The sequence below is a fragment of the Herpailurus yagouaroundi genome, unplaced genomic scaffold, assembly GCF_014898765.1.
Source record: "Herpailurus yagouaroundi ecotype Mexico unplaced genomic scaffold, PumYag 195, whole genome shotgun sequence".
NCBI lineage: Eukaryota > Metazoa > Chordata > Mammalia > Carnivora > Felidae > Herpailurus > Herpailurus yagouaroundi.
Window position 1 is genome coordinate 8,467,363 of NW_024412426.1, and position 26,685 is coordinate 8,494,047.

The following is a 26,685-nucleotide window of genomic DNA, read 5'->3' on the forward strand; positions in this document are numbered from 1 at the left end:
AGTAGGTATGTCTCACCGGGCTTTGTGTCAGGTGGTTTTCGGTTCCTGTATGAAAGGGGAGTGGTCCAGGCCTGACGGGGGTGCCCATGTCCTGTGTGGGTATGACAGCAAGGGGTGTGGAAATCACCACACCCAGATGCTTGTCAGACAGTAGCTCAAATCTGTGTGGGAAAGAAGAGAATGTAGTAGAAAAGTGAGGAGGGGGGCACTAGGAGCCACCATTATGATTGACCAAAAGGAGCGGGAGCAAAGAGGAAATTATTTTCCACAGAACAGAGGAGTGGAAGTCAATAAAGTCTGAGGAGAACAAGAGCTTGAGAATGTTCACGTTTACTCATTGTCTTGTGGAATAGACATAACACTTATACTTTTAACCTTCACACCAATTGTGAGCACGAGAAAGAGAAAAAAGTCAAAGGTGTAAAGGACTGGAATGTTCTAATGGAGCTCATAAGCAGCCAACCCCTCAATATAGGGAACAGATAAATAAGTAGAGACAACGACAACGATGTTTAAAAACATCTGTTGCCTTACAAAAGGATTTTCTGAAGGTTACTCTTCTAAAAGAAAATTCTACTGAATTTTAAGTATGATTTAGTGTATAAAGATAATTTGTACATAGTGTTTCAGAAGTGCATGGTCATAGACAATGCAGCACACCTGGGCAATGTGTTTTATGTTTTATTTTTTTCAGCTTTATTGAGGTATGATTGACAAAAATTGTGTGTATTTAAGGTGTGCAATGTGATGTTTTGATATACATTGCACAGTGATTACCACAATCAGGCTAATTAACATCTCCATCATCTCTCATAGTTACCTGGTATGTGTGTGTGTTGAGAGTACTTGAGTTCTACTCTCTCAGCAGATTTCAGGTGTATAATACATTATTATCAACTATAGTCACCATGATGCACATTGGGTCTCCAGGACTTATTCATCAATAGATGACAGTTTGTACTCTTTGACCAATGTCTCCCTCACCCCCAATACCTAGTAACCACCATTCATTCCTCTGTTACTGTGAGTCTGATTTTTTTCTTTAAGACTCTACATGTAAGTGAAATCATGCACTATGTATCTTTCTTTTTAGTACTTAAATTATTTCACTTAGCATAATGCCCTCCAGGTTTATCTATGTCATTACAAATGGCAGGGTTTCCTTCCTTCCTTTTTTTTTTTTTTGAGGCTACATAACATTCCATTGTGCGTGCGCGCGTGTGTGTGTGTGTGTGTGTGTGTGTGTGTGTGCACGCATGCGCACACACACATGTGTGTATTTCTTTATCCATTCATCCATCAGTGGACATTTAGGATGTTGTCATATCTTGGCTATTGTGAATAATGCTGCAATGAATGTGGGGGTGTAAGTATCTCTTCAAGATAGTGATTTTATTTCCTTTGGATATATACTCAGAAGTGGGATTGCTGCATTCATGGTATTTCTATTTTTAATTTTTTGAGGAACCTCTGTACTGTTTTCTATCGTGGCTGTACCAATTTGTATTCCCACTCACAGTGCACAGGGGCTGCCTTTTTTCCACATCTTCAGCAACGCTTGTTATCTTTTGACTTTTTGATAATAGCTTGGCGATATTTTTAATGTCCCTAAAATAAGTAATACATACTATATAGTGAAAGGTATAAAAGAGAATCTGAGTCATTTAGAAATGTGATTCTGTCAGGAAGAAAAATACTATTACGCATGTGTATTATATGTTAGGATTGTGTGAATTCTTGGTCCTGCTGAATTTTATATTCAGAGGCCATTTGAAATTTCTCATCTAGTCCGTTTATTTTTATTTTAAGCTATTAAGTGTCCATTAAAGAAAATAGGTAAAATACTGGAAAGTCAAAAGAAAAAAGCAGTTCACGGATTAAGAAAAGTTCTTATTGTTTTGTGGTATTTCCTTCCAACCCTTTTAATGTTAAGGAAGCTTTCTTTTCAGTGTTTGTAATTTTGCTGCCTTTTCTGAACATGGTGTGGGCATAGTACATGTTACTCCATATTTTGGTAAAAAAGCAGTTTATTAAATGGATATACATAGAAGACGTACATTTCTCCGTTTTTACAATTATTTGACACCTAGATTGCTTTCTGGTTTGGGCTATTGTGATTAATTATTAGAAGTGCTCCAATGTACATCTTTCGGCTGTCACATTTTAAGAGGCATTGTGACAGGTTGAAGTGCTTCTAAAGGAGAATCCGCCATTCTGGTGTGGGGTCTGGGAGCGAGAATGTGTGGGGAGGAGAAGGAGTGGACTCTGACAGGAGGAGAGAAGACTGAGACTGATGGAAGCTGTAAGCACTGCCTTCCCGTTAGGGTTGCCATGTGGCCCGAGGAACAGATCTGTAGGAGTCAGCGGGGTCCTTCTGTTGTAACATGGCCAGGAAGGACCTCTGTGTCCTCTCCTGCATGTGTGGGGGTGCACATGAGTGGGCACAGGTGGTGAACTCTAAGCCAAGTTACTTGTCCTCTTTGTTCTCTCCCTACTCAGCCCTCCAATATCCCATTCTGAGCGGCTCTTCAGACTTTGCCAAAAGACCACTGCTGTCCATCTGAACCAATAAGACTGTCCATCTTCTTTCTACGCCTACTGATTTCCTTCTCCCTTTAATTCGCATGTGAATGTGCTCCATGGGAGGGGCTTGACACTCTTGAGATTTGTGCTGAGGGTGCTGAGGGTTGTGGTTCTATCCCACAGGGATGGATCATCAGATTTAGTCTTATGCTCACACAGCGCTCTCATGTACCACATTGCATGGCTTCTGCAATGCACATTTCTCAAGCTGGAGCATCTTCAACATCAGCCTATATCTTATAATAATGACATTGTATAGTTTCATCGACAGCATTTTTCTTTCTTTCTTCACTAAGAAGGAAATCATGGGGCATCTTACAACTGTTAGGGTCTTAGAAGCAGTGAAATACCAATAAATACCAGTTGTTATAATACCAGCCCAGGGAGGCAGGCGGATCAGGCTTTAGATGTGAATTGTCTAGCATGCAGGTTAAGTGCTCAGTGTAAGATCAGCTGCTTCTTGATGGCAGATCCAGGAGTTGGAACTGTGCCCTTTGACCCAGGGCTGGTGCTTTGCCTGGCACAGCTCCCTCTCCACACTTCTTGACATCCACTTCTGTAGTAGTCCCTGCAGGCAGCTCCTGCTTCCCACCTCAGCTCCAGGTGTCACCTCTCATTCTCCTCCTGTATACAGGGTGGATGACAAGTGCTGGAGCATGACACAGCACCTCGGGCTGAGGCTGTACAACTTCTCAGCTCTCAGTGTGTGACTAGAGGGGAGGGAGCAAGGGAGGGGGTACTGAGGTGTCAGACAGCTGGGTCAGTGAAAGACCTTCTATCACTGACTTTTGCCAAGGAATGGGTAGCTGAGGACCTGAGCCACTACATTTTGCCTGTCCTCTGACCTTCTAACCTTCTGTATTCTTAGGTCTGTAAATTGAGAGAGTTCATGGTCTAGAAAGTATATATATGTGCATTCTTCGTCTAATCCTCACAATCCGCCAAATGAGATCTTGTTATCCTCATTTTAGATGGAGAAACTGAGGTTCAGAGAGGGTAGGTGATGTACTAGGAGGTATTTGATCCAAGACTTGAGCCCACATCTTCTCACACCACGTTCCTTCTTCAGCACTCGTTTTCTCACACCATCAGCCACCACCCAACCTCACAGCCTCCGTGGTTCTACAGCTGCATGATTGCATGTTCCTTCAGTTCCACTGAAGCAGTGTGGGCTGGGCAGAGAGGGGCATAATTTGGCAGATGTCCCCGACCCAGAGGTACGGCTTCACGTGTGACTTGAGGAGGACCAGAGTCCCATCTGTCCATCCTAGGACTTCTCTCTGTGGGCTTGGAATAAAACCCCCAGCTCTGTGGTTAAGAAGGCATGTTACTTAACTCCTGTGGGTTTAATGTACAAAAACTGAATCACCAGTTCATTAATTGCCTTGTTCATTCATTCATTCATTCATTCATTTATCCATTTATTAAACAGACTCGTATTGTTGAATATGCAAGCAAATGTTGTAACTAAGGAACACCAAAGTTAATGTATTCTCATTTCTTCTAAAAGACAGTGGAATTTGCCATTCCTTTAACAAACTATTACCTTACATAACTTGGGATCTCTTGTATTGGTAACAATTCGGGACATGCTGTTTCTAAACATTTGTTAGGCCACCCGGAGGATTTTAAATTATTTGAAGTCATTATTGTATATTGGTTTTTGTAATAAATCAGAGTACCAGCAATATGGGCAAATTATAGAGGGGATGGAACACTCAAAGATGCTCCTAAACCCTGGCTAAGAACAGGGAAGTGAAGGTGAACATGAACTGCCTTTCAACCCTGTTCATGTCTGTCGCCCCAGTGCCTGGATTGTAGTAGGTACTTAGTAAATGCTAATTGAGTCAAATCACTGGCTTCCTCTCAGATTCTCTTGTCACCTATAGGATACAAAAGAGAGTGCTGAGGGAAGCCTGGGACTAAAAGTAGGGAATGATTGTCTATTCCCAGTTCTTCCCCTAGGTCTACAGCATCTCTCTCTCTCTCTCTCTCTCTCTCTCTCTTTCTCTCTTTCTCTCTCTCTCTTGACTCCTGCGAGCTTGCTCACATTCCGATCACTCTGTTAGAGAAAAGAAAACTGGGAACTCAATCTGTAGGTTATTAAGAAGTATGGGGATTTTAGTCATTTGGGCCTATTTACAGGGTTCTCAGGGTTACCTTCTGGGGATTGCTCCCTGGGTGATGGGGGTGGGGGCAGGGCCAGGGCTGAATATTGAAGACACAGCCTTCCAGAACTGACTATAGGGGGGTGGTAAGGAGGAAGCAGCAGTATCGGATCACCTGACATTTGCTATAGAGAGAAAGCTGGCATTTGTTAAGCTATATGCCAAAGACTGTAATACACACACACACACACACACACACACACACACACACACACACGTTTGTATGTATGTATGTTACTGCTCAGAATATGCCATGCCGTCAACGTCAACGTGGCCAGCCTTGCTGTGGGAGATGACCTGTTATGACTATTCCCTTAACTGTGAGTACATGTGTGCAGACTCTGGATTATGGGCAGGTGTATCTGAGCCTGGGGCTTTTCTCCTTTTTTCTACCAAGGCCCTCATTCCAGGGCCTGAGTGATCACCTGTCCCTACCCTACTGTCTTCCTTCAAGAGACATGGCTGAGTACCCACAGTGTGCCAGGCCCTGTACAGAGTGTGGGTGGGATGGGGTTGAGCGTCCCCTACTGGGAACCACATGTCATGAAAACCCAGAAGAAGGGCACCCACCCTAGCTCTTGCAGGGGGGTGGTTGGGGAAAGACACATTTAAATTGGGATTGAGGATGGGCAGGTGGGGCTTAGACGAGGAAAGAGAAGAGCTTTCTTTTCTGGGGAAAGAATACCATGTCCAAATCCTTGAAGGTGAGAGAGTGAGAGCAGGCAGGACAGCTCTGGGGAGTTGGCTGGCAGAGTCTGAGAGCTGAGCCCGCAAAGGTCAGCAGGGGCCAGGGCCGGCCGTGCTCCGGAGCTTGTTCATTAGCCGGAGGGCAGTGGGGAACCGATGAAGGCTTTGAGCAGGGCTGGGATGACTCATTCTAGCTCTGTTCTGGATGCTGCACAGGTCTTTTTTCTCCTGGACTCAGTCCACTCCCAGGAAGGGGCATGGAGAGGGGAAGGGAGCCTTTGCCGAGTCTTTAGCTGTAGTTTGGGGAGGACTTGCATAACCAAGCAGAGAGAGGAAAGACAAAAGAAGAGGGAACAGGGGAGAGAAAAGCCTGAGGAAATGCAGCAGAAGAAATGCTGGGGGCTGTCAGTGCATGTCCCCAGTTTCTTTCCAGTGGCACACGCACAGCAGTTCAGCCTGAAGCCTGTTGGCAGGAGGATGGTATCTGGAGCTAAATATACATTGATAAGTATTTTTAGAGGGTTTCTGTGAGAAGGCCGCCCTAATACACGAGTTTCCCGAGCAGCTAAAGATCGAGGAAAGCACAGTTTTCCCATTGGAGCACTGTCTCTCCGGTGCTGCGAATGTGGAGGAGGTATTGTGAACGCAGTCCCGGGGCCCCCAGCCCAATTTAAATCTCTGTGGTAATAGGACGATAACACTTGGTATTTATATAGCATCTTCCTGCCAGTGAGCCTGGCAGGATTTTACAGACCTGTCTTGTACTCATCCTCTCTGCTCTGAGTGGGCGAAGCGGGGAGGTGGGGAGCAAGCAAGGGCTGGCTGGAGGGAGGGGGCATTGGAGCTTATCATTCCGGAGATGGGGCAGCAGGCTGAGTGAGGTGCAGGGCTCGGCTTCGGAGGAGCCTAGTCAGGAGAAGGGGCCGAGGTCTCCGGTGCTTTAATGCTGGTGGCAGGGTGCTCTGCTGGACTGCTTCTCGACGTCTTGCTCCCAGCGCAGTTGGTGGCTGCTCACCCGAAGACCTCCACCTCCTCACGGGCTCCGTTTTCACTTCTAGCTCCGCACCAGGGGGGACACAGCTCTGCTTGCCGCACCCCCTTTCATCAGGACCTTAGTGTGTTTTTCTAATGCATTCTCCTCCAGATGGGTGAATGGTGGGAATGCCGGAGTTAGAATTAGGAGTTTTGGGTTGGGGCAGAGGGGGCCAGAAGGCAAAAAGTGGAGCTTAGAGGGCTCTTCTCAGCTCTGCGCTGATGACGAGCCCAGTTCCTCCAGGGAGGCCCTGAATGAGAATCCCAGTTGGTAGTTGACAAGCTTGAGTTGGGATTCCTCCTGGGGTGGTGGGTAATTTTGTTCTCATGTATGAACTCTGTCTTTTTTCTTTCTTTTTTTTTTTTTTAAAAATTTTTTTTCAACGTTTTTATTTATTTATGGGACAGACAGAGACAGAGCATGAACGGGGGAGGGGCAGAGAGAGAGGGAGACACAGAATCGGAAACAGGCTCCAGGCTCCGAGCCATCAGCCCAGAGCCTGACGCGGGGCTCGAACTCACGGACCGTGAGATCGTGACCTGGCTGAAGTCGGACGCTTAACCGACTGCGCCACCCAGGCGCCCCAACTCTGTCTTTTTTCTATCTTGAGAGCCATCATTGATTCACTCAGCAGATATTTATTGAGTAGCTACTAGGTTCTGCGAGTAAACCACTGATATTGGCACGGTTTCTCTTTCCTGAAAGACTGCTTCTTGCCTCCCCCACTGAGTGACAGAAGCTCAAACTGGAGAGAACTAACTGAGGCCTGTTATTGGCCTCCGTGTCAATAAGGAGGAGGTGGGAAAGGGACTAGAAGAGCCTTCAGAATCCACAGGGAGATTGGTTTCGGGCTATTTTTCTGGATTTACATCCACTTAGAGTCGCGTAAGGAAAACAATTATGGCAAGTTGCTTTCTAAGTCAGACCAAGGCACTGAAATGCAAACGCTCTTAGTTATGTGCATGAGTGTGTGTGGAAGAGGGTAGCAGGGGTGAAAATTTCGAGGCATGTTTGCAAAGCAGAGATGGATATGGCATAAATGTTCATTCTATAGATTTACAAGGTAGAGTTGAGAATTAAAGGGAGTGTTTACATTTCCATCTTGTGGATGACACATGTCTCCTCACTTGGGCAGAGATCTGTGCACTGGTGTCTATGTTGTAAATATAGTCCACCGTTAAGTACAAATGCGTCAGTGTGAAATGTGAAATTCAACAGCACGGTTTAATGTATGTTTCACTGAAGTCAGGAAATAGCAGATGTGATGAGTGCAGAGTGGTTGCCAACAGGAAGGGGTGAGGTGGAGCAGTGCAGATGTTGAAAGGAAAAAGGGGGTGTACTGGTCTTAAAGAGAACATATAAAGGAAAGTCAAGTCTATGGTCACTAAGACTTAATCACTGAACTTTAGGTTTACGAAGATGCTCAATTCATCCAGCTTCCCCTTATTTACTGTTTGTCACAGAAGAAAAAAACTGAGACCTGGTGGCTAAGCAACTTGTGGAGGGTCTCGTAGCTGGAATGTGGTGAGCGGGGGCCGGCTGCTGGTTTGCTAACTCCAGATCTGGGTGTGGTTGTAGTTAAGCTTCGCTGTCGCTGACAGTGAGAAGCTGCTGTTGCTTGATCGCACTCAGGCCATCAAGCTGGGGGTTAGGAAACAAATATGATTTTTTATTAGGTAGCTGGAATATATATGTGAATTTATATGAAAACAGTTTAATCTAGTGGATTAAGTTATTCGGGTATCCTGCGTTCTGGTCCTGACTGTAATATGCCTTCTCTCCGTGATGCCGGGTGATACGTAGATGATCTTAGCTTCCGTTTCCTTTACGGAGTGAAGACAACACCTGGCCTAGCTTCTTCACCACCTCTGGTGACAAGCACAATAATGTAATGATGATGCTGATGGTGATGGCTCCGATTTTACCAGGAGCTTACGTTGTCCTATTTTAAATGGGAAAGGCTTCACGTACCAGCTCAGCCCTTGCACAGATCATTTTAAATATAGAAACAAAGCAAGGCAGTTTCCATCTCCATTTTGCAGGTGAGGAAACCAAAACTCAAAGAAGCTAAGTCACATGCTCATGCCAGATATTTACTAAGGGGAGGAATGCTATTTTAATTCTATTAGCAACAATTCCAAAGCCCGTGCTGTATCCACTGTATGCACAGCTGCCTCAGCATAATGTTTTGGAAGGTAAAGAAGTGAAATACCAAATCAGTGAGTGGTAATACCTCCCCCCAGGACAGTGATATTATGAAGATAAATGTTTAAATACACATGAAGTACCTTTTGGACCTTTAAAAAAAAAGGTGTGTAAACAAGGAAAGCATTCAAAATACTATGGTTCTGTTGAGCTCATTCAGAATAGTCATTTATCTCCATATAACTTGCAGCCACAGAGACCAGTTTCACTACAATCTATTGCAGTTTCCAAAACTGTGGCTAATTAACAAATTTCCATTAGTTGTCATTTTGTTTCAAGACAGAAGTTTAGCACAACTTGAACACACTGTATTTCTTACTTCCTGCTAGTAGTGTATCTAATTGCATCAGAACTAGTCAAATCCTGGGGTGCCTGGGTGACTCAGTTGGCTAAGCCTCTGACTTCAGCTCAGGTCATGATCGCATGGTTCATGAATTTGAGCCCTCCATTGGGCTCTGTGCTGACAGCTTGGAGCCTGGAGCCTGCTTCGGATTCTGTGTCACCCTCTCTCTCTGCCCCTCCCCGGCTTGCATTCTGTCTCTGTTTCTCAAAAATAAATAAACATTAAAAAAAAAAAACACTAGTCAAATCCTTCTACAGTTATTATCAACAGCAACAAAGAAATTCCCAGAGTAAAAGCTGAAACAAAGCCCTTTATTTTTAATCTTATCAATAGTGAAAATATTATATTACCCAGATCCCCTCCCCCTTTTTTATTTATTTTTCTTGGCTTTGACTTCAGGTCCTCCATACTCCTCCCTACTTTGCACAGACACACACACATCAGAGGGGTCTGATTGTTACAAAGAAAGGCTGAAGAGATTACCCCTCTTCCTTCAGGAGGAATGTCCCATTGGAGAACTCTAGTTATCTCGGAGGAGAGCTGACAGGAAAGTCTGAGCTCCTACATCCTCCCACCCTTGTCTTTCATTTCCTTCTGTCTCGGCTGCCACTCTTCTGTCAGGAGCCTGGCCCTTGGTGACACAGTGGTTAGGAGAGGAGCTCAAGGCCATGGCTCTGCTCCCTGACCTCTCACTCTGGGACTGTGACTGAGAGGTTGAATGACAGGTGTGGCTGCTTCACGCTTGAGATGGCATTTGCATTGAAGTCTCATGACTTATGTCACTATGGGAGTCCCATGCATCTTACCTCCTTCTCCCACCCCTATGGAGCCAAGCTGGTCTTACTTTAGGGGGTAAAGCTGGTCTTAGGGAGTTGTTCCTTAGCCCAAGGCCACATGACTGGCCATGGGGAGGCTGAAACTAAAATGGACTGGTCTAGTGAGTCTTTGCTGTTGAGTCTGAGTAAAAAATCTGGTGGGTGGAGGGGATGACTAGGATGATGTCTCTCCCAGCCTGGGCCACTCAGGGCTGAGCATGCCCAGTACCCACATCTGAAACTCTGAATTACGGGGTGGGGAAGACACCGGAGGGGTCAGTAGAAGACAGGGAAGAAGGAAGGGTGAAGGCAGCCAGTATTAGTTGAGCACCTCCATGTTCCAGACATTGTGCTGGCTATGAGGGATATGACCACAGAGGGAGATGTCATTTCTATTATCTTAGAGCTTGCTTCCTAGCAGAGAAGACAGACACTAAATATGCTTAACTTTAATGGTGTCTAAAGTGCTGCAAAAGAGAAATTTTAGGGGCCTGGGAGGGTGGTTAAATTGAGAACCTAACCTCATCTGAGAGAGAATGCTCAAGAAGTTGCTGTTGATGTGGCCACCTGGGGACTGAGTAGCATTTGGCTGGAAAAAGAAGAGAAGAGGGAAGGGGCCAGGATGAGGAGAATATAGGCAGAGGGTAGGGTGGGTGGGAGAGGCCATGGCAGGTCTGGGAAACAGACAGAAGGCCAGCGGTCCTGTTGTATAGTGATTGAGGTGATGGTAAGCAAGGGTGGCTGGGGAGTGGGAGAGGGGCCACATCATTCATCCAGTGCCTTGTTGGCATCACCAGGGTTGTTCCATGGGGGGCCACTGCATGGTTTGAAGCAGGGAAGTGGACAGGTTTACAGTAAATGAATGGAGATGGGGTAATGCTTGCCGAGAAGACAGAACAACTTCCCTGATTGGTTCTGTGTCTGCTCAAAATTAGGTACATAGAATTAGTGTCCTCAAAGAGTCCCTCTCTTCTATCTTGCCTCCTCCTTCCAACACTGGCCCTCAACTATAATTTTGTTTAACTTATTGGAGTTGTACCAAAATCCAGTCTGTAGACCTTATAATGTAGCCCATTATATGCTAAAGATCTGTTAACCCTGCCCAGAGCAGAGACATAGTCTTGCCTCCCGGGTTCACAGTCTGAGCATCTCCTACTGATTCAAATAATGGGTAAGAATTGATGAATGTGTGGGCTTTTATTTTTGATATTCAGCAGAGAGATTATTTTAAAAACGCTTTGCTGAGAACATTGCTATATGATTATGACGACTTTTATTTTTCTGATAGAACAATAGTCAAAAGATCAAGCCAACCCACATGCTTGTTTATGGGATGTTTCTCTTTTTCCTGCTTTCATAGCCTGTGACACATTATGATGCTGGATCTGGATCCTAATTGAACTCTGGTTAATAGCCACCATAAACATAACCCTTTGTGGTTTAGGGGCCCCATCTGGTGAGAGTTCACAGTGCTGTCTTGTTTATTCTCTACTCACTCCTCATTTGGAAAAGGGAAATACAGGCCTCCTCCTGGTTCCCTTTCTGGGTAAGTGTTATATCCTTTGTTATAGAGAGACAGGTCACCCACATGGATGCTTCACATCTAGGCTCTGGTGCTGGAGATGGGGAGGTGCTTACTGCCTACTCCAGTCTTTCCCAATGACTACTTGAATTCCACATACCCTCTTCAGATGAGTGCAGCCAGCTCCTTAATGTTCTGGCTTCCTCCTCTCTGCTCTTCCCTTGTCCTCTCCTGACTCTCCCTACCTCTTCTCTGTTTTCATTTTTCACCCTCATTCAAAATAAAAGACTGGGTAAGGTGGAGGCAGGTGCCATGGAGGGTGGTTTTGTGTGTGTGTGTGTGTGTGTGTGTGTGTGTGTGTGTGTGTGAGATATGTGTGTGTATGTATGATGACAGTTCTCACTGACTCATGTTTTTAAATGTTTATTCAATTTTGAGAGAGACAGTTAGAGGCAGAGAGAGAGAGGGGGACAGAGGATCCAAAGCAGGCTCTCCGCTGATAGCAGTGAGCCCAATGTGGGGCTCGAATTCATGAACCATGAGATCATGAGCTGAGCTGAAGTTGGATACTCAATGGACTGAGCTACCCATACACCCCAGAAACTGGCTCCTTCTTAAAGTTCTATTAAAGTGAATTTGACATCCAGCTCCTCTTCTCCAACAAACAACTTCAAGTTTGGGGTGGATCCCCCCTATTTCTAATAGGATGACTCAAAGGTTTGATCAGATACTACTGCAAATAAAGAAGGAACTTCCTTGACTTTAACTCCCCTGAGCTGTGCCTGACTGGAAGCCAGGCTGAAGCTACACACTAAGAAGTCACTCAGAAATTCAGATTTTAGAACCACAGATAGAAAGTTAAAGAAGCAGTGTATGTAATGTGTCAGCTAGCTATTCCAGTGGTTTTCTGTCTGTGGGCTATGGGACTCTGGAGACCTCTGGGATTATTGCAGTGGGCGTGCAGATCCATGGCCACACTCAGCATTGGCTTTTTTCTGAACAATGTCTCCCACAGATATGTACCACGGTATCATTTTTCTAAAGTGTGTAAGTGCCATTGTGATTTATAAAATATAAATATATTTAAAGGCACTGTTAATAAGTAGTGTTGTTTTTCCCTCCCATTTAGTCAGTATAGCATAGTGGTTATCAATTTGAGCTTTGTGGACAACCAAAGCTGAATTCAAATTTCTGCTCTGTTGTTTAGTAGCTCAGTGATTGTAGGCAAGTGACCCAGCTTTTGTAAGCTTCAGTGTCTAGAGGACATTATCTAGAGGGTCTCTATAAAAAAGGAGGTGGTAGTAAAGGTGGATAATGACATCTATTTAACAAAATTGTTAGGGGGCTGTATTAATGAAATAACTCCTCCAGGGGGCAAAGTAGGTCTTGGATTTTTGACATTAAAAAAGAGAGTCTCACACTTGAAAGATATGAGCTGATCCAGTCTGATCCATTGTTACAGATGAAGGGGTTGAGGCCCAGAGAGGGCCAATGTATGCCTGGTACCCTTGTCTCTGGTTGTCAGTTACTTGCCTGAAGCTAAAGCCTGCTTTTAATCAAGCTTATAGATTTCTGGTATTTAGTCTGGAGTAGGTGTGTTGGGGGAAGTAGAAGTAGAAGTTAGACACAGTGCTCTCACTCATGAATGGAATTGTCTGGTTGGAGTAGAATATGTATATGGATATAAGGCAGCTAAGTACAATGTGGTCAAGACATAGCCTCGTTCTGGCTTGGGTGGTCCAGTATCTAGGAGTGGCTAGAAGGGAAGGGTGTAGTTTGGGCCAGAGACACCCAGATCCCTCTCCAGAGTTAGGTATTCCATGGCCAGCCTTTGGGATCTTTGTCTTTTATCATTGATGAGAAATGGCTTCTTGGATGATTAACTCTCTTTCAGTGGTTACATGTCCATCTTTCCTTCACCCTGTGTGTGTATATATCTTGTTTTACTGTCCTAAAAGAGAAAAGCATATTTTTCTCAAGATTTTTCAGTTTGAATATAGATCTTGATTTGATTACTGCTTGATAGTGGAGAGCAATATTAGATCTTTAAAGGTACAGCTTTTTTCCCTGGAATGCAGGGCAAGAAGGTATAATAGAGAGTCTGCAAAGACTCTCAGCATCCTTGGCCCTTGCTTCAGGAGGATGTGGGGTTGGGGAAGAGGTGGTTGGCCCCCTTTCATCACATGTATCCTAGTATAATATTTATCCAAGTGATACTCCTTTCCCACATGCCTACCTATCCACCTATCCATCTCTCCACCTAACCATCAACCCATCCATCTAAAAAAAGATCATATGTTATTTAAGTGTGTACAGAATTCCAAGCACTATATAGGATACTGAATATATCAGTAATGTAACTGCTGTATTCCCTGCCCACCTGGAGATTACCGTCAATTCAGGCTTAGGGAAGAATGAGAAAGTTTAGTCTGATGTTGCCTGGATTGTACCTGGTAGTGGGGTAAGTAGTGGTTTCATAAGTGTGTATCCATCCATTACCAACATCAAATCATCTTAATAGTACTCTGTGGTGGAAAGACTGAGGACTTTAGTGTTAGGCAGAGCTTGAACTTTAGTGAAGTTGAGCTTGAACTTCAGCTTTGCCATTGCAATGTTACTTTGGGCAAGTTATTTAACCTATCTGAACCTTTTTTTTTTTAATCTAAAATATCCCATTTGCAAGATTTTATGTACTATATTGAGTAGCACTTGATGCTCTCAGAAACAACCCCTCCTCCCCCAAGACTGCAGTGGTTAGGTTTATGTCTTTCCCCTTAAATAGGCCAGTGCATTCTTGGCTTTCCTTCACTTTCTGTTCCCTTCTATCCGGTGGCCCTGCCATCTTTTAGGTTCCCATGGTTTACATCCCTTGATGGGAGTAGAGAGTATGAAGAAGATATACTCACCTTTTACATTTTTTGGCATAGAAGTGACATACATAACTTCTACTAACATCCCATTGGCAAGGACCAGCTTCATGACTCAACCTAGTTGCAAAGGAGACTGAGAGATCTCATCTCTAATTGTGTGGCTGCTTCCCAACAACAACCCTACACGATGGGAAAGAGACCATCAATTTTAGAGGAAGTGACCTTTTCATCATCTATATGAGAGTTAAATAAGAAAATGCACGTACATTGTCTGATGTATAGCAGATTTACAATAAATGTCTTCTTCTAATTACTAGTAATACTTATTGATTCAAGGAATATTTGCCATGCATGTACAGAACATTTTACCAAGTATTGGGTCTAAAATGATACATAATAAGATATCTACCCTCAAAGAGCTTTCAGTCTGATATAGAGATAGTGGATAGATAGATTAGATAGATAGATAGATCGATAGATAGATAGATAGATAGATAATGTTGATTTGGACTCAACACCATTTGATCAGGAGGAAAGACTGTGCACATAAATTTGTTCCGTCCATTTAGCTTTCTCTTTGTCCCATCTATCCACCTTTATTAAGTGCTTAACATGTAAAAGGCCTACTTGTGAGTAGTAGGAGGCACAACAGCAGAGTTAAATGAGAAGGAGATGGGAAGCCACTGGGAATTTGGTTTCATTTTGCTCTGTTGACACGTTAACTAGATGCCAGTATAAGCAGTCCCTGAACTCTTTTTGCTACCTCTTCTGATCACACTTTGGAGATAAGATTGAGAAGCAAGTAGTTTATTTTATTTCATTTAATTTTTGTATTTTTTTCCTCTTTAAGATGACAAAGCCCAGAGGTAGTCAGCCCGGTAAGCTGTTTCTAAAATATGCATGTTGGCCTGGATATCACTGCTAGTTAACATTTGTCAAGCTCGAAACTCTGTGGCCACTAGGACAGGGTATCAGAAGCAAGTTTCAGAGGGAAAACCAGCATTTCGTTTCACTAACATTTTTTTCTGTACAAGATTAAGAAGTCAGAAGTTTACTTCATGTACATCTACAACAAATAAATTGGGGAGTCAGTAACAAGTAAATGGTTGTGGCAGGTCTTTGGAGAAAGATTTATTATTGTGACCAGAGTATTGGAAGAGTCCTTGAGGATGTTAATTATATTGCTCCTTACTGCAGTGTATAACATGCCTTTTATAAGGGGATTATGTAACTGATCTAGGAGAGCTGTCTTTTTCCAAGACAAGAGGCCAGTTTGGTCCCAAGTTCATGAACTTAAGGAAAGGAGTTGCCTTGACACTTCCTATGTCTAACTCTGGAAGAGGGCTTTTTCATTCACCAGTTGGCCCTTGTCAGTGATGCCAGGTCAGGAGGCAGGGAGGAGAAGAATGGATAGAGAGCTGGGATTACCTAGTTATTCAAGACTGCTGACTTAGTTAAAAGCTGATCGTCAGTGCTAAGCACTGCATTAAACGTTGTAAAGCGTTTTCTCATTTAATTCTCACAACAGCCCTATGAGGTAGATAGTATTATTACCACCGTTGGATTAGGAAACCAGGGGCCTCAGTGGGTTGGGCAATTTCCCCCTTATCACACTGCTAGTAGTTGGTGGAATTAGGATTCAAATGAGGTAGTCTGATTCCAAAGCCCTTATCATTAGCCATGATGCTATCCTGTCTTCCTAATGCATATATCGTGGTGGTTGCCTGCTCTGTAGTGTTTGATCTTGATGCATCGTAACTAACAAAAGTAAAGGGATGTATCTATTGGTATGTCAGAATCCATCCAGGAGAATGTGAAACTCACTATTTGGTTTCAGTTACTGGGAAAACATCTTTTATTGAAAGGGATTAAAAAAACAATATATTATTGGATTTTCTAGAACACTTTGACCTTGAAATCATTTTAGACAGGTTTTCCATTTAGTTCTTAAAAATAGGTTAGTGTTACAATGCAGGATGGGAAGAATAAAGGCTATGGAATTACATAGTTCTGCATTTGAAGTCTGCATCTGGCTCTGTGACTGACCACATTATTTAACCTCTTAGCCTCACTTTCCTCATTAGGAAATTAAGGATTCAGGGTATTTCTGGGTGTTTTATGAGCATCATAATACAGTGTATGTAGAGCACTTGGCACAGCACCTTGCGCATAGTAGGTTTTTAATAAATGGCTTCTGTTACTATTCTCTAGTTTATTGATGCTGAAAGGGAAGCACAAAATGAAGCAAATATATTCCCTGAGTTACTCTAAGCCCCACAGAAATGCTTGGTATAGCTGAGATGGAGTTGATGTCCCTGTATTTCTAGTCTGTTGTTACTTGCCCTGGGTCATACTAGCTTCTACAGTGTTCTGAATCTTGGGCTTCACGGTCCCAGAATCACTTCAATTTGATCTGTATTCACAACTCTTAGTTTACCTAGTAGAATAACTATATTCACCTAACAATAATGAAGCAAGTCTGTATCAAATAAGGGACACTATCAGTTGGCTATGAGCAATAGCAATGCTAGGGTGATGTGTGTGGTTTTCTTTTTCTCTCCTTACCCCCCCCCCCCCTTTTTTTAATTCCCTTTTTAGTTCTGGGTTTTTTTTTTTTTTTTTCAACGTTTATTTATTTTTGGGACAGAGAGAGACAGAGCATGAACGGGGGAGGGGCAGAGAGAGAGGGAGACACAGAATCGGAAACAGGCTGCAGGCTCTGAGCCATCAGCCCAGAGCCCGACGCGGGGCTCGAACTCACGGACTGCGAGATCGTGACCTGGCTGAAGTCGGATGCTTAACCGACTGCGCCACCCAGGCGCCCCTTCAGTTCTGGTTTTAAATTTATTTACTCCAAGAAACCGATCCATTTTATTTCTTCTCTACTTCCTTGTTTGCTTCCCAACCCTTCATACTTAAATAATCAAAATCCTGTGATAGCTCAGTTTTTTGTGTTGCTTTCCAGTGACGTGCTTGAATCTTCCTCTTTTGAGAGAATATACACATTAGTATTTATTGTAATAGGTTGTTTTCATTTCTTTCATCTATATTCTTGCTATTCTTAGATTTTTTTTCATTTTTCTTTTCTTAATCTATATTGATCAGAATGTTGTAAATCTGTTTCTTATAATTATCAGCCAAATTATTAAGTTCTTATGATGGAGAATCTACGTTTTATCTTTTTTGTTTTAGCTCCCATCCCCTTCCCCACTCCTTTGTGGGCTGTAAGCATACATACATATACAGAACTAAGCTTGATCCTGCATTTGTAGAGTTTTAATACTAACTGTATAACTTGGGGCACCTGGGTGGCTGAGTCGGTTGAGTGTCAGACTTCAGCTCAGGTCATGATCTCACGGTTCATGGGTTTGGGCCCCGCGTTGGGCTCTGTGCTGACAACTCAGAGCCTGGAGCCCGCTTCAGATTCTGTGTCTCCTGCTCTGTCTGCCCCTCCCCATGTGCATTCTGTCTTTCTTTGTCTCTCTGTCTCTCAAAAATGAATGAATATTAAAAAAAAAATACTAACTGTATAACTGACAGTTTGGCAGTCAGTCTTAGTCAATTGCAGTGAGAGACCGTGTTTTGGGGTAGAACGCCCATCCATCCAGGTCAAAACTGATCAAATACTGCTACTGGGCCTTATTGGTGATATGACTGTAGGCTAATTGCTTCACCTTTCTGAGTCTTAATTTTCTGCTCTACAAAAAGAAACAGAAATACTAGTCTTCTAGAAGAGTTGAGATGAAATGGAATGGCATATCTGAGAGTGTCTGGTACCTGCCCTGCCGCTAGTACTTTTCTTTGTCTGCCTTTTTGCATGCCAATCACCCGTTGGTAGGTAGAAGGAGTCATGGAGACACCTTATGCAGTTCTCTGTATTCAGGCCATGGTGCTGCAGAGAAGGGAGTCCATTAAAGTTTGATGGTGCTCCCAGCAGCTGCCAGGCTGGAGAGGTGAGGTAGAATAAAAAGAATAAGAAGTAAGAATAAGAACTCTTGCAGCTCTTAAAGAAGATCGGCACAGGCTTATAGTTTAATATCTGTCCATATGTGTACTTGCTGATCTGTCACGTAGTTTCCTGCCTGAAGTTGCAGCAAAGTACAGCCACATCTATACTCACATCTGCATCCTCCTCACCATGCATTACAGTAAGGAGAAGCCTAAATGCAAACAGCATGGCAGTGTGTTCCCTTAGCAACTTGCTTCCTTTATCAGTGGTTATTTTGTTAAAAGGATTTAAAAGCCTTTTCCTTCCTTTGGAGAGACCATAGCTTATTTCTATGAACTATTCTAGGGCTGGATTCCCCTGCCTTTCTGTGATCTGCACTCTTCTTCTCCCCGCCTTAGCATCCCTAGTCCCTGACCACTTTGGTCTTTTGCCAGGACCCAATGCTAAGAATTTACTGGGAATAAACTCTCCCAGGTCACCCGTTCTGGAATGCAAGTCGTAGGTCTGGGTGGACATTTGGAAATGAATTTGCCACAGCAAGGACAGCAATTCAGCCCTAATTTTATTCATGACCCTGGCCTGCTGTTTGAAGGCAGACCCATTTCCCAACAGAGCACACTGAGATTGTCTTCTCTCTACTTATGTGAAGGGAGGGAGAATGGAAAACCTGCCTGATGATTTTTGAAAGACAAACCCCTTCCAAAATTAATTGTATATTAAAAACAAAAGCAAAAACAGAAAGTCAAGAGTTTATAAAAAAAGGACTTTTTTTGAGTAAGAGCAAACAGAGATTCCAGAAAGAGTAATGACTTCTCTCACTACAATTTTTTATTTCATTTTTTTTTACCTCCTTGATTTTTCTCATTGAACAGAAAATCCTTTCCTACAAAATGACACTCTTTCCACCATCACTGTTTCTATCAGTAATGTCACTAGTCTGTGTGGTTATGAGGAAAAGACCTTTAGGTGTGTCAGAAATACTGGGATCTGTTCCAGGCACTGCCTGTCCCTTCTAAGGAAAACCCCGTCTACAATTTACTCACCTGCAGCCTGGAAGCTTTGGATGGATGGACTTTAGGGAACCTTGAGTCACTTGAAATGCTATTAAAGGCTAGTATATGTGAGCATTTCCCCCCAGGGAAAGGGTTCATAGATTTTATCAAAGGAGCCTGTGAGCCACATTTCAGGACTATTCTGTTAAATGATCTCGAAGGAACCTACAAGCTTGAGAATTTATTTGGGTTTTATTACCCTTCCTGTCATGTAGACTTTTCTGTTATGTTTGATGTCTTCATCAATCCAAGACTTTGTTTTTCTCTCTGGCTATTTCCATCTCTGTCCTTGTCAGGATTGTCATCAGTGGATCTATTCCCTGCAAGAGCATCACAACTTGACTTCCAGCCTCAGGTTTGCCACTGCCCTGGTCTGTCATGGGAGGTGCAACTGAATCATTTCTTTATTCATATCTCTGTCATGATCAGAACCTTTGGAAAAACTTTTCTTCTTTTATGTGGAAAAGGAACACTTTAGCGTGACATCTCAGATGTGTGTCAGCTGAATGTCCTGCTCCCTGTCCTCATGTCCGTTGCCTGACTTGTGTCATTACTGCCATGGACCAGACTCAATGCCTTTCTCATCTCAAAGCTTCTCCCCATGCTCTTTTACTTGCTGTCACCCTACCTTGTTTATATCCTGTCTGCCTTTTGCCAATCCATGCCATGATGTTTTGTCTGTGGGAACCAGCTCAAGACCCAACTCCTCAGGAAGGTAGCCTTCCTTTCCTGGACTCGCTCAACACTTACCTGTGTTTGCCCTTTATTAGCAAACACTGTGCCCCTTCTCTGGTTATTCGGGTGACCCTCTTGTTACTCCATTGAGATTGAGTGTCATACTCTTCTTTCCCCCTTCTAGGGTGACTTGGGTTTTCTCAGACTTGTAATAGATGCCCAACAAATGTGGGATGAATGAGGAGGTGAAAAGCAAGGGTCAGCGTGCCTGCCCACGGAGCTGAGGAGTAAGGTGGGTGTGGGAATCACACAGCATAAGCCTTGTACTCTAGTTTCACTTGTAGTCTTTCCAGGTGTGTTTCCCAGCCCTAAGCCCATGTAGCAGGAATAAAAATGTGGGCCATGAACCTACCTGAGGCCCAGTAGCCATGTGTGTATGGATATTGACCTCCCAGTCAAGTTAAGGGTGGTGAGGCTAAAAGTAGAGAATGAGGTGCCATGGGGTTGAATGCTTTGATTAGGGCTCTGGGGGAAGGCAGTATGTTTCTCCCCTCCTGTTTCAGAGGCAGCCTGTATCCCATGTTAGTTATCCAATTAATGTAGAAGAGGCTATTTTCTTTCTCATTGTGCTTTTTTTTAAATTGTTGTTTTTGTTTAAAATGAATGATGTATTAATACTGCCAATTGTCAAATTGGCACAGATTCCATTTCCTTCGATCAGTCTCTTTTCCCCCTTCACCCCTCCTTCCTGGACAATTAGCAAAACGTTTGGTCTTTGGTTTGGATGAATAATTGATTCAGAAGCTTTCTGAATGATTCATGGCCCATATGGTGGGACAACAGGATGTGTGTGTGTGTGTGTGTGTGTGTGTGTGTGTGTCCAGCACTTCATACAAAAGGTCGGAGGTTTCTCCCTTGCTCACTAGAGGGCCGGTGCAGACCACTCCCCAGGGGCAGAGAAGGTTGCACATGGTCTTTCTCTCTGTATTCTATCAAAGGTAAGACTATTGGAGCTTCTTCTAGGAAAGCAAGATTCTCCATGAGTGTATGCATTTCAGTTCTTCATCAGTGGTTCTTTTTTTGTTTGTTTGTTTGATTAGTCAATGAATTGGAGTTTATCCTCTTTAAACCAGCTTGTCACCTTCCCCAAGACGAATGGCTAATTTGATCTTCAAAGCAATTGAGGAAAGGGGATACATTACCTTTATTCCTTTGCATTACAATATTTCAAACCTTCCTGGTTAGGGGACATTTTTTCTTAACCTAGAGTCGTAACCTAGACACTCCCTGCTACTACATTAATTTGGTTTCCTTGTGTGTCTCCTTCACTAGAGATGGAGAACGTCTGGTTACCATTCATTTTGTAGCTTTTCCTTATCTTTAAAAACTGTTATGAAATACTTGTGTGCATGGGAAAAATGGGACGGATGCCTAGCTTATATTATAAAAGAGTGACATTCCCTACTTACAAACCCTTTCAGTTTTAGTCATTTTGTAGGAAAATTGGGAGTCCTGAGTATGTCCTGGTCTTCGGAAGTCTGCTAAGAAAATATAATTTTGTTACCTGAACAGAGTTCATTGCCTCCTAGGCAGTCAGACTCCATCCACATTTTATAATAGGAAGTTGGTACAGGTACAGTATATGAATAAGATGCAAGGTTATGATGAAGATATGGCATGTTTATTGGTCATTCGGTTTTTTTTTTTTCAGGGAGGCTATAAAGATTATTTCTGTATATTTTCTAGTATAATTTAAGAACTATGCTTTTCCTATGTAGGTCCTCATCCTTGTCAAATTTATTTTTGTGTGTTATGTGAGGTCTGAATATGCCTGTGTATTTCCCCATAGGTTCCCAACTCCATTTAGAGAATAGTACATCTTTTGTCCACTGACTTGTAATGCCACTTCTGTTCATATACAAAGTTCCCACAGGTGAATGGTTTGGCTTTAGGCTCTCAGTTCTATCCCACTGATTATTATTTGTCTATCCTATTAATGAATATATTTTATAATGGTTTTTGATAACCAGGAATGCTAATCATCCCCTTTCCATTTGTCTTTAAAATTGGCTAACCTAGGGGCGCCTGGGTGGCTCAGTCCTTTGAGCAATGGACTTTGGCTCAGGTCATGATCTCATGGTTTGTGAGTTCGAGGCCCATGTCGGGCTCTGTGCTGACAGCTCAGAGCCTGGAGCCTGCTTCTGATTCTGTGTCTCCCTCTCTCTCTGCCCCCCCCCCCCTCATGCTCTGTCTCTGTCTCAGAAATAAATAGAAACATTAAAAAAAATTAAAATTAGCTAAACTTGGGCCTTATAGTCTCATATGAATTTAGAATTAATTTGTTCAAATCTTGAGATTTTCTTAGGAAATACAGCAATAATGAAGTCATAGAAAAATTAAGAAAACAACCCCATTTGCAATTGTGCCAAAAATAATAAAATACCTAGGAGTAAACTTAACAAAAGTAATGAAAGACCTGTACTCTAAAAACTATAAAACACTGATGAAATAAATTCAAGATGACACACAAATGTAAAGATATTCCATGCTCATGGATTGGAAGAATCAATATTGTTAAAATGCTCATACTACCCAAAGTTATCTACAGATTTAATGCAATCCCTATCAAAATACCAACAACATTTTTCACAGAACTAGAGAGAATAATCCTAAAGTTTGTATGAAACCACAAAATATCCCCATAGCAAAAACAACCTTAAGAAAGAACAAAGCTAGAGGTATTACAATCCCAGATTTCAAGGTATACCACAAAATTGTAATAATCAAAACAGCATGGTACTGGCACAAAAATAGACACATAGATCAATGGAATGAAATAAAGAATTCAGAAATAAACCCACGCTTTTATAGTCATTTAATCTTCAACAAAAGAGGCAAGAATATATAATGGGAAAAAGACCATGTCTTCAACAAATGGTGTTGGGAAAACTGGACAGCTACACAAAAGAATGAAATTATATTACCTTCTACACCATACACAAAAATAAACCCAAAATGGAAATGCAGTGTGTTTACTGACTAATATGGGGAGAATTGACATTTTCACAATGTTAAGTCTTGCCAGTATCTCTTCATTTATTTGGGATATATTTGATGTCTTATTAGAATCTGGGAGATTTCTCCATTTAGGATTTGTACATCTTTTATAAGGGTTATTGATTGATTGATTGATTGATTGCAGGAGTGCATGTATGCAAGCTGGGGAAAGGGAGAAGGGGAGAAAGAATCTTAAGTAGGCTTCATGCCCAGCATAGAACCCAACATGGGGCTCAATCTCATGACTGTGAGATCATGACCTGAGCCGAAATCAAGAGTCGGCTGCTTAAGTGACTGAGCCACCCATTTGCCTCTTATTAAGGTTATTTCTAAGTGTCTTTATAATTTTATTGCTCTTGCAAAGGAATTGGTATTTTTTTTGCATTTCTAATTAAACATTGCTAATGTGTAAAAATGTTACTGTTTTTGTTTATTGATGTTATATCCAGTAATCATGTCAAAACCTTTCATTAATTGAAATCATTTATTTGTGGATTGTCTTGGGTTATCTATGTAGAAAATTGCATCAACTGCAAATAACTGTCATTGTATTTCGTTCTTTCCAATTTACTCACTATATATATTCTTTTCTTATTGCATTAACTAGAACTTCTAGTACAATGCTGAGTAACAGCAGCATAGAGGCTTTCATATCTTTGTTTTTGATATTAAAGGAAATGTTTTTAAAGCATCTGCATTAAGACAGATGTTTGTTATGGTGGGTACCTTTTCTAAAAATTTTTTTTTTCAACGTTTATTTATTTTTGGGACAGAGAGAGACAGAGCATGAACGGGGGAGGGGCAGAGAGAGAGGGAGACACAGAATTGGAAACAGGCTCCAGGCTCTGAGCCATCAGCCCAGAGCCTGACGCGGGGCTCGAACTCACGGACCGTGAGATCGTGACCTGGCTGAAGTCGGACACTTAACCGACTGCGCCACCCAGGCGCCCCATATGGTGGGTACCTTTTCTAAAGTAACTAAAGGGTGACAGTTAAATTAGTTTTATTAATATCTTAATGTTTTCATTTAATTTCTAAATTCAAAGTTTATAGAATTCATTCTCTAGAAGATAAGACATTGAAATTATTGTGAATGCCATTGAAAATTCTGTTTAAAGGTTTAAAAATAAGCTTACTTATTTTTGGAGTTATAATATGCATACAATTTTGATGCTATGTGGTGTTAGTGTATAAACAAATTTTTTTCTAAATTAAGAAATCTATGGAATGCTAATCTATGGGGTAGTGACAGGCATAATTTTCAGTCATAGTAAACAAGGTTTGGTATTCTATAAGTTGAGATAGAAGCTGTAGACAAATACAACCTATAAAGAAAAAAGACAACAAAATTCAGAAAGTCCACTGAAAAGTGAGAAACAAGAGAAAAGAAACAGTTGGTAAGACAAATAAAGAATATGAATGTACAAGTAAGTCCTAACTTAATAACAGTCAGAACAAATGTAAATCAATTAAACTTAAAAACTAGAGACCCTGTGATTTTATTTAATTTTAACCTCATACTGGAAAGATTTAGCTAAATATAAATGATACTAGAAAATGGAAAATAGAGATGGTAAAAGATATGCTAGACAAATGCCAACCAAAAGAAAGCAGATATGACAGGTGGTAAAAACATTAAGATGAAAGCATTAAAGGGGACAATGGTGACTATTTTCTATAAAAAGAAAATCATTCAAGAAGATGTAAAAGTTATGAGTCCTTATGTGTCATCAGCATAAATGTCTGATAAATATTGAAGGGTAACTACTAAAGAGGCTTCCAACTGGTTTTGAACAAAATGCAAGCAAAATTTCTTCTTCATAAAAAACTTTCATACCATTTCAATACACACACACACACACACACACACACACACACACACACACACACACGATTATCTTTACTACTTACTGTCTTTTATCTTCTGTGATTGACAGCCATTCTAATATCCACCTGGTTATTTCTTTACAGAAAACTGACATTTTCCTCTTATCTTTGGTGTAAAATTTCACTAATATGTCTTATCTGATGGTTTGTATTTTATTTTTTTTTATTTTTTCATGCCACTTTGGGGGCCCCTTTCAAACTAAAGATTCATATTTTATTCAGTTCATTTATGGGACGTGCTTTCTGAATTGTTTTTCCCTCCCTTCAAATTGCTCCCTCCTGTCTTTCATTAAATATTGGTCTCTCTCCCTTTTTTCTGTTCTTTATTTCTAGCATTTATTATATGTGATGCTGAGACATTTCTATATATCCTCTGTCTTTTAACTCTGCTTTTTTTCAGCTTTTTATTGCTCTATGTTGATTTCTGGGAACATTGCTCAGTTTCACTTTCCAGGTCTCTAAGTCAGTCATCTCTTTGGCAATGTAATCTGTTTCATCATTTTTTAAAATTTCAGTTATCGAAATTTTTATTTGCACCATCTATAGCTAACTTTTAAAAATGTTTGCAATGTTCTCACACTTTTCCTAAGTTAGTAATTATATGTATTTATTCTTGTTGATTAGAAGTTCTTTGGTGGTTCAGTTTCTTCTCTTTGTGTTATTCAATTTCCTCAAGCATTGGGTGACTCTTGATCGTAATGTCATCTGTCATATCTGTTTGTACTAGCTGCTTAAAGGGACTTTAGACTAGCAGTCTAGTGAGAATTTGGGTGGGGTGAGACCTGCTGTTGGGTGGGTCACTTTGGTGGCCAGTCACCTGTTGCTTTCGGGAATAGAAAGACACAAAGGTGCTGGCTACTTCTTACCCAACTTCCACACCCATTGCTCTGGCTTATGGGTAGATATCCCTCTATTGCTGCTTTGATCTGAGGAGGGGAAGGAGGAGAGAGTAAAGTGCTTGCTTGATCTCTGCTACTATACCTAGACTGTCACCACATTGGTCATCCCTGGATCAAACCAGACCCCAGTGTTCACCATCTGCAAGCAGGGGTACTCATGAAGCCAGACTGTATTTATGGCAGTCTCATCCTCCTCTGGGAGCTGGAGGCTGTGGTGTCCTTTTAAACATCAGATTGCATCTACTTTCTGTCCTAAGGGTATTCATCACAGTCTCTAGTCTACCAAGGGTTTGTTTCCCTTCGTGCTTTTCAGTGTGGTTTGTATTTGCAAAACGATTTCTAGGAATTTCAGGGAAGAAGAGGTCACAGTGCGTGCTCATGCTGCCTGTCTGAGAGAACTTGGGGAAACTTCTCCTAACCTCACTGAGCCTCAGTTTTCTTGTGTCCCAAGTGAGGGTGGCGGTAGTGCGGTGATACTTAGCCAATATTTAAAAGTAGAGTATATGTCAGGCATTATTCACACTGCACATGTGCGAACTCATCTGATTCCTCAACGACACTCTGTTATATATTATTGGCATTTTATAAGATGAAGCAGCTACCTACTTAATAGGGCTAGTTTGAGGATTATTGAATTAATACATATGAAGCACTTAACAGGGTGCTTGAAACATATTAAAATCACAAAAGTGGCAGTTGTTATTTTTCTCAGAGCCAACCTGAGCTGGTTGAAACAGAGCTGGCTGAAAATAGGCACTAATAAAATAATATGGTGAGTGAAAAGACACCAAAAAGCTACAGTCTACTTGGTCTGCAGACCCCAAACTCTGAGTGTTTTCTTACATAATAAAAATAAACTGGGTTTCTGGACTTTGGCTGCTTGGTTCCAGCCCTACCAGCTGAAAAAATTTTAGATTTTTACGTATTGAGTTCTTGGTTC

At 42.0% G+C, this 26,685-nt stretch overlaps 1 protein-coding gene across 9 annotated transcripts in view; it reads left to right on the plus strand.

Annotated features, from left to right (window-relative positions):
- CACNA1E (calcium voltage-gated channel subunit alpha1 E) overlaps positions 1-26,685 on the plus strand; it is a 380,278-nt gene that overhangs the window by 99,607 nt on the left and 253,986 nt on the right. The window lies entirely within an intron of this gene.